Source organism: Poecilia formosa, unplaced genomic scaffold (assembly GCF_000485575.1).
Source record: "Poecilia formosa unplaced genomic scaffold, Poecilia_formosa-5.1.2 Scaffold792, whole genome shotgun sequence".
Lineage (NCBI taxonomy): Eukaryota > Metazoa > Chordata > Actinopteri > Cyprinodontiformes > Poeciliidae > Poecilia > Poecilia formosa.
The window spans coordinates 80,731-90,266 of NW_006800731.1; the positions used below are offsets into that span (position 1 = coordinate 80,731).

General features: G+C 39.8%; 1 long non-coding RNA gene across 2 annotated transcripts; it reads left to right on the top strand.

Moving 5' to 3' along the window:
* The first annotated feature begins 42 nt into the window (after positions 1 to 42).
* LOC107834837 (uncharacterized) lies at positions 43 to 2,269 on the top strand. 2 transcript variants are annotated; one of them, XR_001660659.1, is made up of 3 exons: positions 43 to 211; positions 1,834 to 1,942; positions 2,028 to 2,269. It is a non-coding gene; the product is annotated as an uncharacterized LOC107834837 (long non-coding RNA). The 2 variants fall into 2 exon arrangements; XR_001660660.1 differs by having other exon boundaries at positions 2,031 to 2,269.
* The last annotated feature ends 7,267 nt before the right edge of the window (positions 2,270 to 9,536 follow it).

Consider the following 9,536-nt stretch of genomic DNA (forward strand, 5'->3'; position numbering starts at 1 on the left):
ACTGTTTTGTAAATGCCAACAATGACTTGAGAAATGCACAAAAGTGACTGAGAAAAACTAATGTAGCATAAATTGTCTGAGCTGTATCAATTTGTTTGCCTGTATGAAAAGTGTTCACATTTACAGCTTTGTTTCTGCTAGCTTGCAGGAATTGTAACTTACATAAATGGTTGAAGACAACTTATTGGCCTTCATGAGACTCAGATAAATGGTGAGTATCTATTTCAAAAATTGCCTAAAACGTGCAACTTTTAAAGTCAATTTGTGTATTGAAATTTGGATGTAAGATTGTTTAACATGTTACAAGGGTTCTCTCTGTTTGGGGACATACATTTGAAAAAAGAAGAAAAAAACCAAAGATGCTCTTGCCAAACAATGAAGGTGTACATTTCATTCATAAAATGCAACATATTTGTGGAATGAAATCCAGACAACATAGAACAAACGGCTCCAGGCACCATCCATAGAAATATTTACGTTTACCTTTATTTCATGTCCTGATTTATGCAATGTTTTTCCACATTATTTGGTGTTTATAATTCAGTTTCATTTGTAAAGGGCCACCTACTGGCAAGGCCTGGTATTTTCTAACTGAGCTCATAGCCTAGTACAGAGGTTCCCAAACTGTGGGGAGCGCCCCCTAGGGGGGGCGCGGGAAGCCGTCTGGATGAAAACAGAGACCATGAACGCTGTATGCGCTGGGTTTTTACCTTAGAATGGCCAACTCTCTTATTCCTGTCAATTTGATACAGTAGGGGATTCCACACTTCCCATATCTGTATCCTCTGTCACTTTTATCAGCAGTTAAAACCGTTTCATCCGTTGTTAACATTTGGTAACCTATTTTTCCGAGCCGCCTTTAAACGCAACATGAGCGCTACGACACTCGCGCTGGGTTTACACCTGTGGGCAGTGAAGGAGACCTGCTGCTGCTGAGCAGAGCTACAGGTGTGTTAAAATCATGGCAGCAAACCAGCAAATAGCAAAGAACTTTTCACAGTTTTTCACCCAAACTAACCGACTGTTGAGTAAAGCTGTTGGATGCAGGTAATGTTAGCTAAAAGATGACTAGCTAATAACAATGCAGCACCTTAAGCTTGTTAACAAGTAGCTTATAGGGTTGTTGTCTATGTTCAGCTACATAGATTCATTTAGGCCCCACCAAAAATAAAAACAACACATCGTTCAACCACACAGCTATTTGTAGAGAGGGGGGCCCAGAAAATGTTTGGAAACCACTGGGGGGGCGCAGGACAAAAAGTTTGGGAACCACTGGCCTAGTAGGTCAGATGCATGTAGTGGACCCAGGTTTGACAAACTAATATTTAGACTGTGGGGAGGCGCAAGGGAGGGGTGCTCCGGGGGGCGGGCGCTCAGCAGGGGACTAGTGTTCCAAGACAGAGCTTTGTATAAATGGGCGGCGCGATGCATGAGGAAGCATTGAAGCACTACCGAATGGTTGCCATGGAGATCCGAGGTTGTCGCAAGCATGTTTTCATGAGGAAATTACTCCTCATGAACATGGAATTATAACAAGATATAAAGCTCAAATCTAAACAATTGATGGTGATATGCACACCAAATAAGGGCTGTTCACTTTTTAAATGATCAACCCTTTGTTTTTGAATTTTTGGGATTTTTTTTCTGTTTCATTTTCTGCATTGAGTTGTTCTTGTGTCATCTATCCTGAATTACTGATCAAAAAGTAAAAAATTGTAAAGAGAAACATGTTTCTCCCAAAAGAAAGGATTTCCATGAAGATAGAAAATTCCCTGAAACAACAGGTCTTGTTTTTATTTATGTTTTTTGTTTGTGTATTTTGTCTGGTTGCAGAGAGGATCACACCTGTCGACAACAAAGGTTTAAGAACTACTGAATTTTCAGTCAGAAATTATCACACCGCTTGGTTGAAGTACCAGTGTCCATATGCAAGTCAACAAAGGTGAAACAAACATTTAAGCAAATGCTGAATTTATATGATGTTCATGTAGTGCATCATTCTAACTTTTGCTTTGTTTGTTTTCCAGCAGAGAGGAAACACCTCATTGACAATATGTGAGTCTCAATCTCAACCTGTAACGGGGAAGACCATAACTATGACGCACACCATCCTGAGCAAAGTCTGAACTCAGTGACTTGTTACGCTCAACCCAGAGCAAGAATCCTTTTATCAACGGTTTTTCTTCTACAATAGGTTATCTCTTAAATGTACGGAGCCCCCCAGGGGACATGGGGAATTTCTTTTCTTTTGCGTTCCCTCGCAAAAAGTTTTGCGTTCCCTCGCAATAATCTACTGATCAGTTCATGCGGCATAATTGATACTGTAAGCCTTTTTTCCGGTGGCCGCCGTACTTTCTGCTTTAATATAAGCTTATAAGGGTTTTCCATGGACTATTGAGTTATTATCGCGGGGTAATAAGTCATCTGATTGTGTCTCCATTGTGTTCGTGTCTGAATGGTTTAAAGGGCTGCTTTCTGTGCCGTTCCATCTTAGCCTTAACAGAGTAAATAAATCGATTTTCAATCAGTTTTTTTGCACCAAAGCGTTAATAATAATAAACACATTTTCACTGAGGCTCTATAAGAGCAATATGAATGAAATAAGTAATTATTGATATGACAGAAGCAGCAGCTTTGACACCTGGTGGTGTGCGTGTTGATGTGGGCTTGACGTCATCAAGTATGAATGGGAAGGTTACTGGCTGCTGCTGGCTCTGTGTGTATGAGGAAGCGTGTGAGCTGGGTGGTCAGTCCTCGCAAAGTTTGGAGCATGATAATAAAAATTAAAAAAATCGATAATTGTGACAGAACAAAGAAGAGGTTAGGAGTTGATTGATACACGGACAGATTAGATTCCCCGAGTTAATCCAGTGCGGCCAACTACCACCATTAGCAGAGGCGCAAAAAGTGGGTATGCAGCGTATGCAACGCATAGGGGCGCAGCACCAGAGGGGGCGCCAAAACCCCGTCTGGAGGGGGCGACGCGCCGATTATGTTTTCCCATACACTCCGTCACCTCTCGCACATAACGAGGTAAATGTAGGGAGTTTTACACTCCATGTAGCGTCGCCTCGGGGTGGGGGGGCGGGGTGTTGTTGAGCGTCGGTCCTTCACCCTGAAAGTTCCTTACCTCGGGGCGGGGGGGAGGCGCCGATTTATGTTTTCGCATCCACCTGAGTAATGTGCAGTTGCGCCACTGACCATTAGTTTGCTGTGTTTTATAATATAAAACGTGTTTATTATTATTAACGCTTTGGTGCAAAAAAACTGATTGAAAATCGATTTATTTACTGCATGTTTATGTCTGTTAAGGCTCAGATGGAACGGCACTAAAAGCAGCCCTTTAAACCATTCCGACTACGAACACAATAGAGACAATCAGATGACTTATTACCCCGCGATAATATAGTCCATGGAAAAACCTTATAAGCTTGTATTAAAGCAGAAAGTACGGCGGCCACCGTAAAAAAGCTTACAGTATCAATTATGCCGCATGAACTGATCAGTAGATTATTGCGAGGGAACGCAAAAGTTTTGCGAGGGAACGCAAAAGAAAAAAAAAATCCCCATGTCCCCTGGAGGGCTCCGTATATATGGATACATGCTGATTTTTTTGTTTTTTCTTTTTTTTCCAGATCTCAGTAATACTTTGAGGAAACTGGACAGGAAATAGAATCTATTCTTTTTTTAACTGAATTTTTAAATAGAAATTGTTTCTAAGTGGATTACTCGTAATCTGTATTTTTTTTAATTTGGACTTATTTTCTTTATAACTTTCTGTATTGAAATGCTGACAAATTACACTTTCTTGTGTGTTGTACTGTAATTTTTATGATAAAATTCTGGTAAGAACAGTTACCAGTGATTTACCATAAAGTTTTTGGGGTTTTTTTTACAATAAAATGCCAATATATCATACAGTCTGGCCGTGTTTTTCACTTATGTAGATATTATGCCTCAGGAAGTAATACTGTATTTACTACGGCAAAACCACATTTTCATCTTTTTATTTTACCATATTTTAGGAAATACGGTATTTTACCATATATTGGGAAATACGGTAAAATACCGGCAGCTGCAGTTGCCAGAATTTTACTGTATTTTAGCAAATACGGTAAAATACTGGCAGTTTTGGTCGCCAAAATTTTACCCTATAAAGACGGCAAAGTTCTGGCAACCAAAACTGCCAGTATTTTAGAGCCGTTCCCCCCCCCACTGTATAATGATGGGTTTGTTTGAAATCAGCCAGCCAGAATCATGGTCTTATCTGTACTGAGCAGGGGATGCAGACATCCCAACTGAGCATCCCTGAGATCTGTTCCATTACTTCATTAGTTAAAGGTTATCATGTTAGATAACCTTTATAGTTCCAAAATATGTCAAACGTATATGTTACAGATTTGTGGTGATTCACTGGTTTAGCATGAGGTTTGTTAGTGACGAGAAGAAGAAAGTCAGTATTTGAAGCAGAATTAAAAGTATAACAATCTACTGATAAATCTGTTCCATTGACAGGAGTGGCTAGTGCTGTTCTCAAATGTTCTTAAATCATTGCTGTCCAGTCTCCCCGCCAGCCTCTGACCAGCTTTCACCCTGTTGTCTGTGTTCTGCTTCCTTTTCCTATTTGCTGCAAGGGAGGGAAGGCTGGTGGTCAGAGAATGAACTGTATATCCTCTGGAACATGTTTGTTTTGCATTCAGTTGATCACACCTGACCACAAGAAAATAAAACAGTAGGGTTGGTCTTCAGAGGTATAACAGGACTTTAATTTCACAGTTTGGCCTAATTTTCTCTCCTCTTACGTTGTACTAAGCAGCTCATGACTGAGTAGATCAGCTCAGGTTGAGTAAGCTGTTGAGACTACAGATGAAAAGTGAATAACTGCACTCTAGGCTCACTGACTTAGAGAAGTTTTGGTTATGCAAAACTTGACCACTTCTCCACTAATCTGTGCAGAAAAAAAAATTAACTAATGGAATGGAATGCTGTTTCAGGAGTTCTGAAAGTGGTTCACAATCACCAATGTTAATTAGTAAAGTTTAAGTGAGGGTGCGTCTTAAATGAAAAGGGTCGCTGGTTGCCACTCCAGGCGGGACTCAAAGACACATGAGCAAAACAGCCATTTACTCCAACTGATTGCTAGTCATGTTACCATCAATGACCTTTTATGCTGGAAGTATATTAGAAAACATTGATGGGAATAGCAAAACTCAAAATGACCTCAATATTTTGAGAAACCAGAAACTTATGAAAGTTTCTGGTTTTTCAAGACCAAAAGACAGAATTAATGTGCTAATGCGCTGTGTTGCCCTGTGATGAACTGGCAACCAGTTCAGGATATCCCTGAACTAAGCCCAAGACATAAACCCTGCAGCAGTTTAAAAAAAAAAAAAAAATTACGTTAAAATGCAGACAGCTGGGGTTGCCAAAATTCCACCGTAAAACAGAATTTACTCGTAATTGTTTTTACAGTGGAATTTTGGCAACCCCAGCTGCCGGCGTTTTACCATAAAACAGATATTACCCGTATGTCATGATGGAGTCCAATTTCTTAATCTGCTGTCCTGTTGGTATTCAGTTTTCGAACCCACATGCAAGAACACAACCAGAAGAGTCAGAGTAGTGAACAATAATGAGTTTATTGAATCCAGGGGGGGAAGGGGAGAGGAAATGGATGCTGGAGCGAATGACCGGGTCGTCTTACTGTCAACGAGAGGCAGATGGTTAGAGGAGGAAGGTGAGTATTTTCCAGGAGTGAATCGAACAGGTTCTTACTTGATATGAAGGTGAGTTAGCGAGCAGAGCGCTGGAGGATGGAGCTTCGTTGGAGAGCGGACAGGTTTGTTACGGCGGAACGAGCGGAGTCCGACTTGGTCCAGTTGTACCTTTTCTCCAGACTGGGTTCGGGCTTGGACCGACAGATCCTCTTGCGTCCCGAAGGGGAATCCACTGGAGACGGACCGAAGACAGGGGGGAGAGGCGAACACACGGGGAGTGGCGTCCGACCGGTAACAGCAGCGTCGAGGGAGGACACACGAAGAAGGTAACTCACAGACAGCACGGATCTCAGGCTCACTCTGAGCCCGGAGCAGACAGCACTCACGGGAACAACGAGAAGGTAACAGGATCGCCTGGCGAGGACAACAAGAAATTAGCAAGGAGCAGATAACAGAGGGCCTTTCTCTGGGACGTTAGTTACCAAGGTAAGCTAACACTCAGGCGATGAGAAGTCGTTCAGCCTCTGCTTATATCTGAAATCCACGCCCTCCAAACGAGCCACAGGTGTGGCCACGGGGTTACCCCTGCAGCATCTCAGGGGCTCTGCATCTGGCGGCATCTAGTGGATGCCCAGACGAATGACAAAAAATAATCCAAAAAATAAAACTCAAACCAAAATAAAGAAAAAAGACTAACAAAATTAACAGAAAAAACACAGATCCTGACATCTACATGCAGAACACCAGGCGGAAAACAGAAATCAGTCAAATAAGTTTATTGTAAACATAAAATAATGATCAACAATAAAGTTCTGGGAACGTCTGTAATCTGGATCACCGAAGCACTGGAATGTGAAAAAAGAGAGATGGCGAGTTCAGGGGTCGTTGAAAACGGCAGTGTCAGTATAAATGGACTGGTCTTACTTGGGAGGAGTTAGGGCTTGTCTGGGGGGGATGAATCACTGTGGTTACTGGGGTTTGGTTCTGGTGGAGGGTTGCTGCTTTACTGACAAAGGGGCTGTGGTGGAGGGTGTACAGGTGAGATTTGGGTCATAGGAGGTGAGGAGCAAGTGAGACTGCTGACCCATGCATGCATAGGGAGAACATGCAAACTCCATGCAGAAAGACCAGGGCCAGGAATCAAACCCAGAACCTTCTTGCTGCAAGGCAGCAGCTCTACCAACTGTGCCACTGTGCAGCCTCCAGTATTTTACAGTATTTTCTAAAATATGGTAAATGTCTGTCAACTAAAGCTGCCGGTATCTTACCGTATTTCCTAAAATACGGTAAGATACCGGCAGCTGTGGTTTTTCCTTAGTAAAATTGGCCATGTCCTTTTGGATAACACTAGAATTGCTCTTTATTGAAGTTTCACAAATCAGATAGTTTCACAAATCCCACACTTGGTTTTAAATATTCTGCAATAGGGGTGTGCTGTGGTGGCACAGGGGTTAAGCACAACCCACATATGGAGGCCTTAGTTCTTGACATAGCTGTTGCAGGTTCAATTCCCAGCCCAGCAACCTTTGCCACATGTCTTCCCCTTCTCTCATTACCCACTTTCCTGTCAGTTGACTATCAAATAAAGGCCACTAGAGCCAATAAAACTTTAAAAAAATATTCTGCAATAGCAGAAAAGTTGAGAATAATCTAATCCAGGTTTGAAGAGTCTAGGTGATGTAGTTTTTTTTTAGCTAGAGTAAATTAAAGATGCTGATGGTACAGTAGTGAAAAATTAGGTGGAATTGCCCTTTACCCAATTCAGCTTCATCCAAGCAACAGGGCCTAACGTACAGTTCTCTAAATGTATGAAAAATCTATGGTCGACATAAAATTAAATAATCCTAAATACATAATTTAATCAAACTCTCTCATAAATGATGGTGGCATCAGCTGTAGGAGTTTGCCCCGCAATCAGTGGATCGCCAGTTTGATACCTGGTCTATCTTTGAGATTTAAGTTTGATATATCAAAGGCATTATAACTGTAATTATGAAGAAACCAAAGTATCATACCAGCATTCTAATCTTTGTAAATTACTTTTGCAGTCTGGTTTATGGTTTTGCATCATAGATATAAACATCAGCAAAATTTGTAATTTTGGCTGCTTAATTCCGTTAATTTTATGGTAATTAGCTACAGGCAATATTACAATATTTGGTAACACTTTATTTGAAGGGGGGTGAATAAGACTGACATGACACTGTCATAAAAACCTGTCATGAACATGAATAAGCCTTCATGAATATTTATGACTGTTGTCATAAAGCGTCATTCGGTAAATTATGACACTTTTAATACAAAGTTGACATTATTCAAAATGCCTTTATTATGACAACTTGACATTAACCAAGAAATCATTACTGATGTAAAGTTTGTATGAAAGTCTTACTTGTTGCACTTTAAAAATGAGGTAACTTTATGTTATTAAAGGTAAAGTTTAAACAGTAATGTTTTTGGATATTACGGTCAGAAACTGTTGGTATTTTACGATTTTTTACCGTGAAATTTACAGACTTTTTTTTTTTTACAGTGTACGGTTTGCAGAAATTCCAAAATAGTATTCAACATAATATCTTGAATAATATTTAATTATGATTAATCGAATAATCGCCTCTTCATGGGCTGCCACCTTATTGTGAGAGGTGCCAGGCAGGAGTGGGCATACTTGTCCTCCGTCTTGGTGTCCTCAAATGATGCGAGTTCCTCAATTATTAAAATTCCTCGGAGCAAATGATCTGCCTCGAAGCTTCATTAAATTTAATTTTATTATTTACCACACTGTGTTCAGATGGTCAGAACAATGGTCAAAACATGTGTGTGGTGGTACAGCTGTCATGCTTTTGTGTGAGACAAAGGAGCCACATCCCATTGCTAACATGGACAAAAAAGCTGTAAAAGGCTGGGCAAGGTGATACTTTATCTATTAAATTGACTGAAGATGAATACATAAACTAAAAACTGGTTTATAAGTGTCTTTGTGAGCCTGTTGCTTTATTATTAAATTGAATATCATTCCATATTTTTGTATAATTTTGTCCAGGTTAACTTAAAAATGGAGCTATTATTGTTACAGGTTAATTTTCTATACTACGGAAAAGTAATTGTTAGGGATGTGCAAATATGAAAAATTGGGCCGATGTTGACATTCAATATTAATACTGCTGTTATGTTAAAATATAGTACCAATATTTTGCTATATCATTTTTTTATTCAATTACTCAATTCATCTTAAGAATAATCAATGGAATACTCATTTACAACAGCCAAAATAATAATATTAATAATAATGTGCACAGACTAGCTGGATAGTGCTTCATTTGTTTTGGGAGAGACAAATTGAGATTTCAGTGTCCTTAAAAATGAGATGCAGATATCAGAGTTTCAGTGTTTCAGTGAGAGACTGTCTGGGTGGCAGTAGCTTATTGTCAATTGAGATAAAAGTGCAATACAAGTTCAGCTCATTAACCAATTAAACAGCTTCTCATCATATCTACTCAGTCCAATGGTCCAGAACAGTTGTACAGCATTTCTGATAATTATAATTACCTTAATTTAACCAGGTTTGTCCGATTGAGATCAAAAGATCTAATTTACAAGAGACCTGGCCTGTAGTTTAAAGTTAACAAAGATGAAAGATAAATTTGATTGAAAGATAAATTTCATCTTTGTGATATCACTCATAACTCTGAAAGTGACAGTTACTTGAATCTGCTATAAAATGACACTGTGCCTGGAAAATGCATAATTCTGCTGCTTTTAGCACAACCATAAAAAATGCAAGTTTTTCTATACAACAATTAAAAACATAAAATCTGC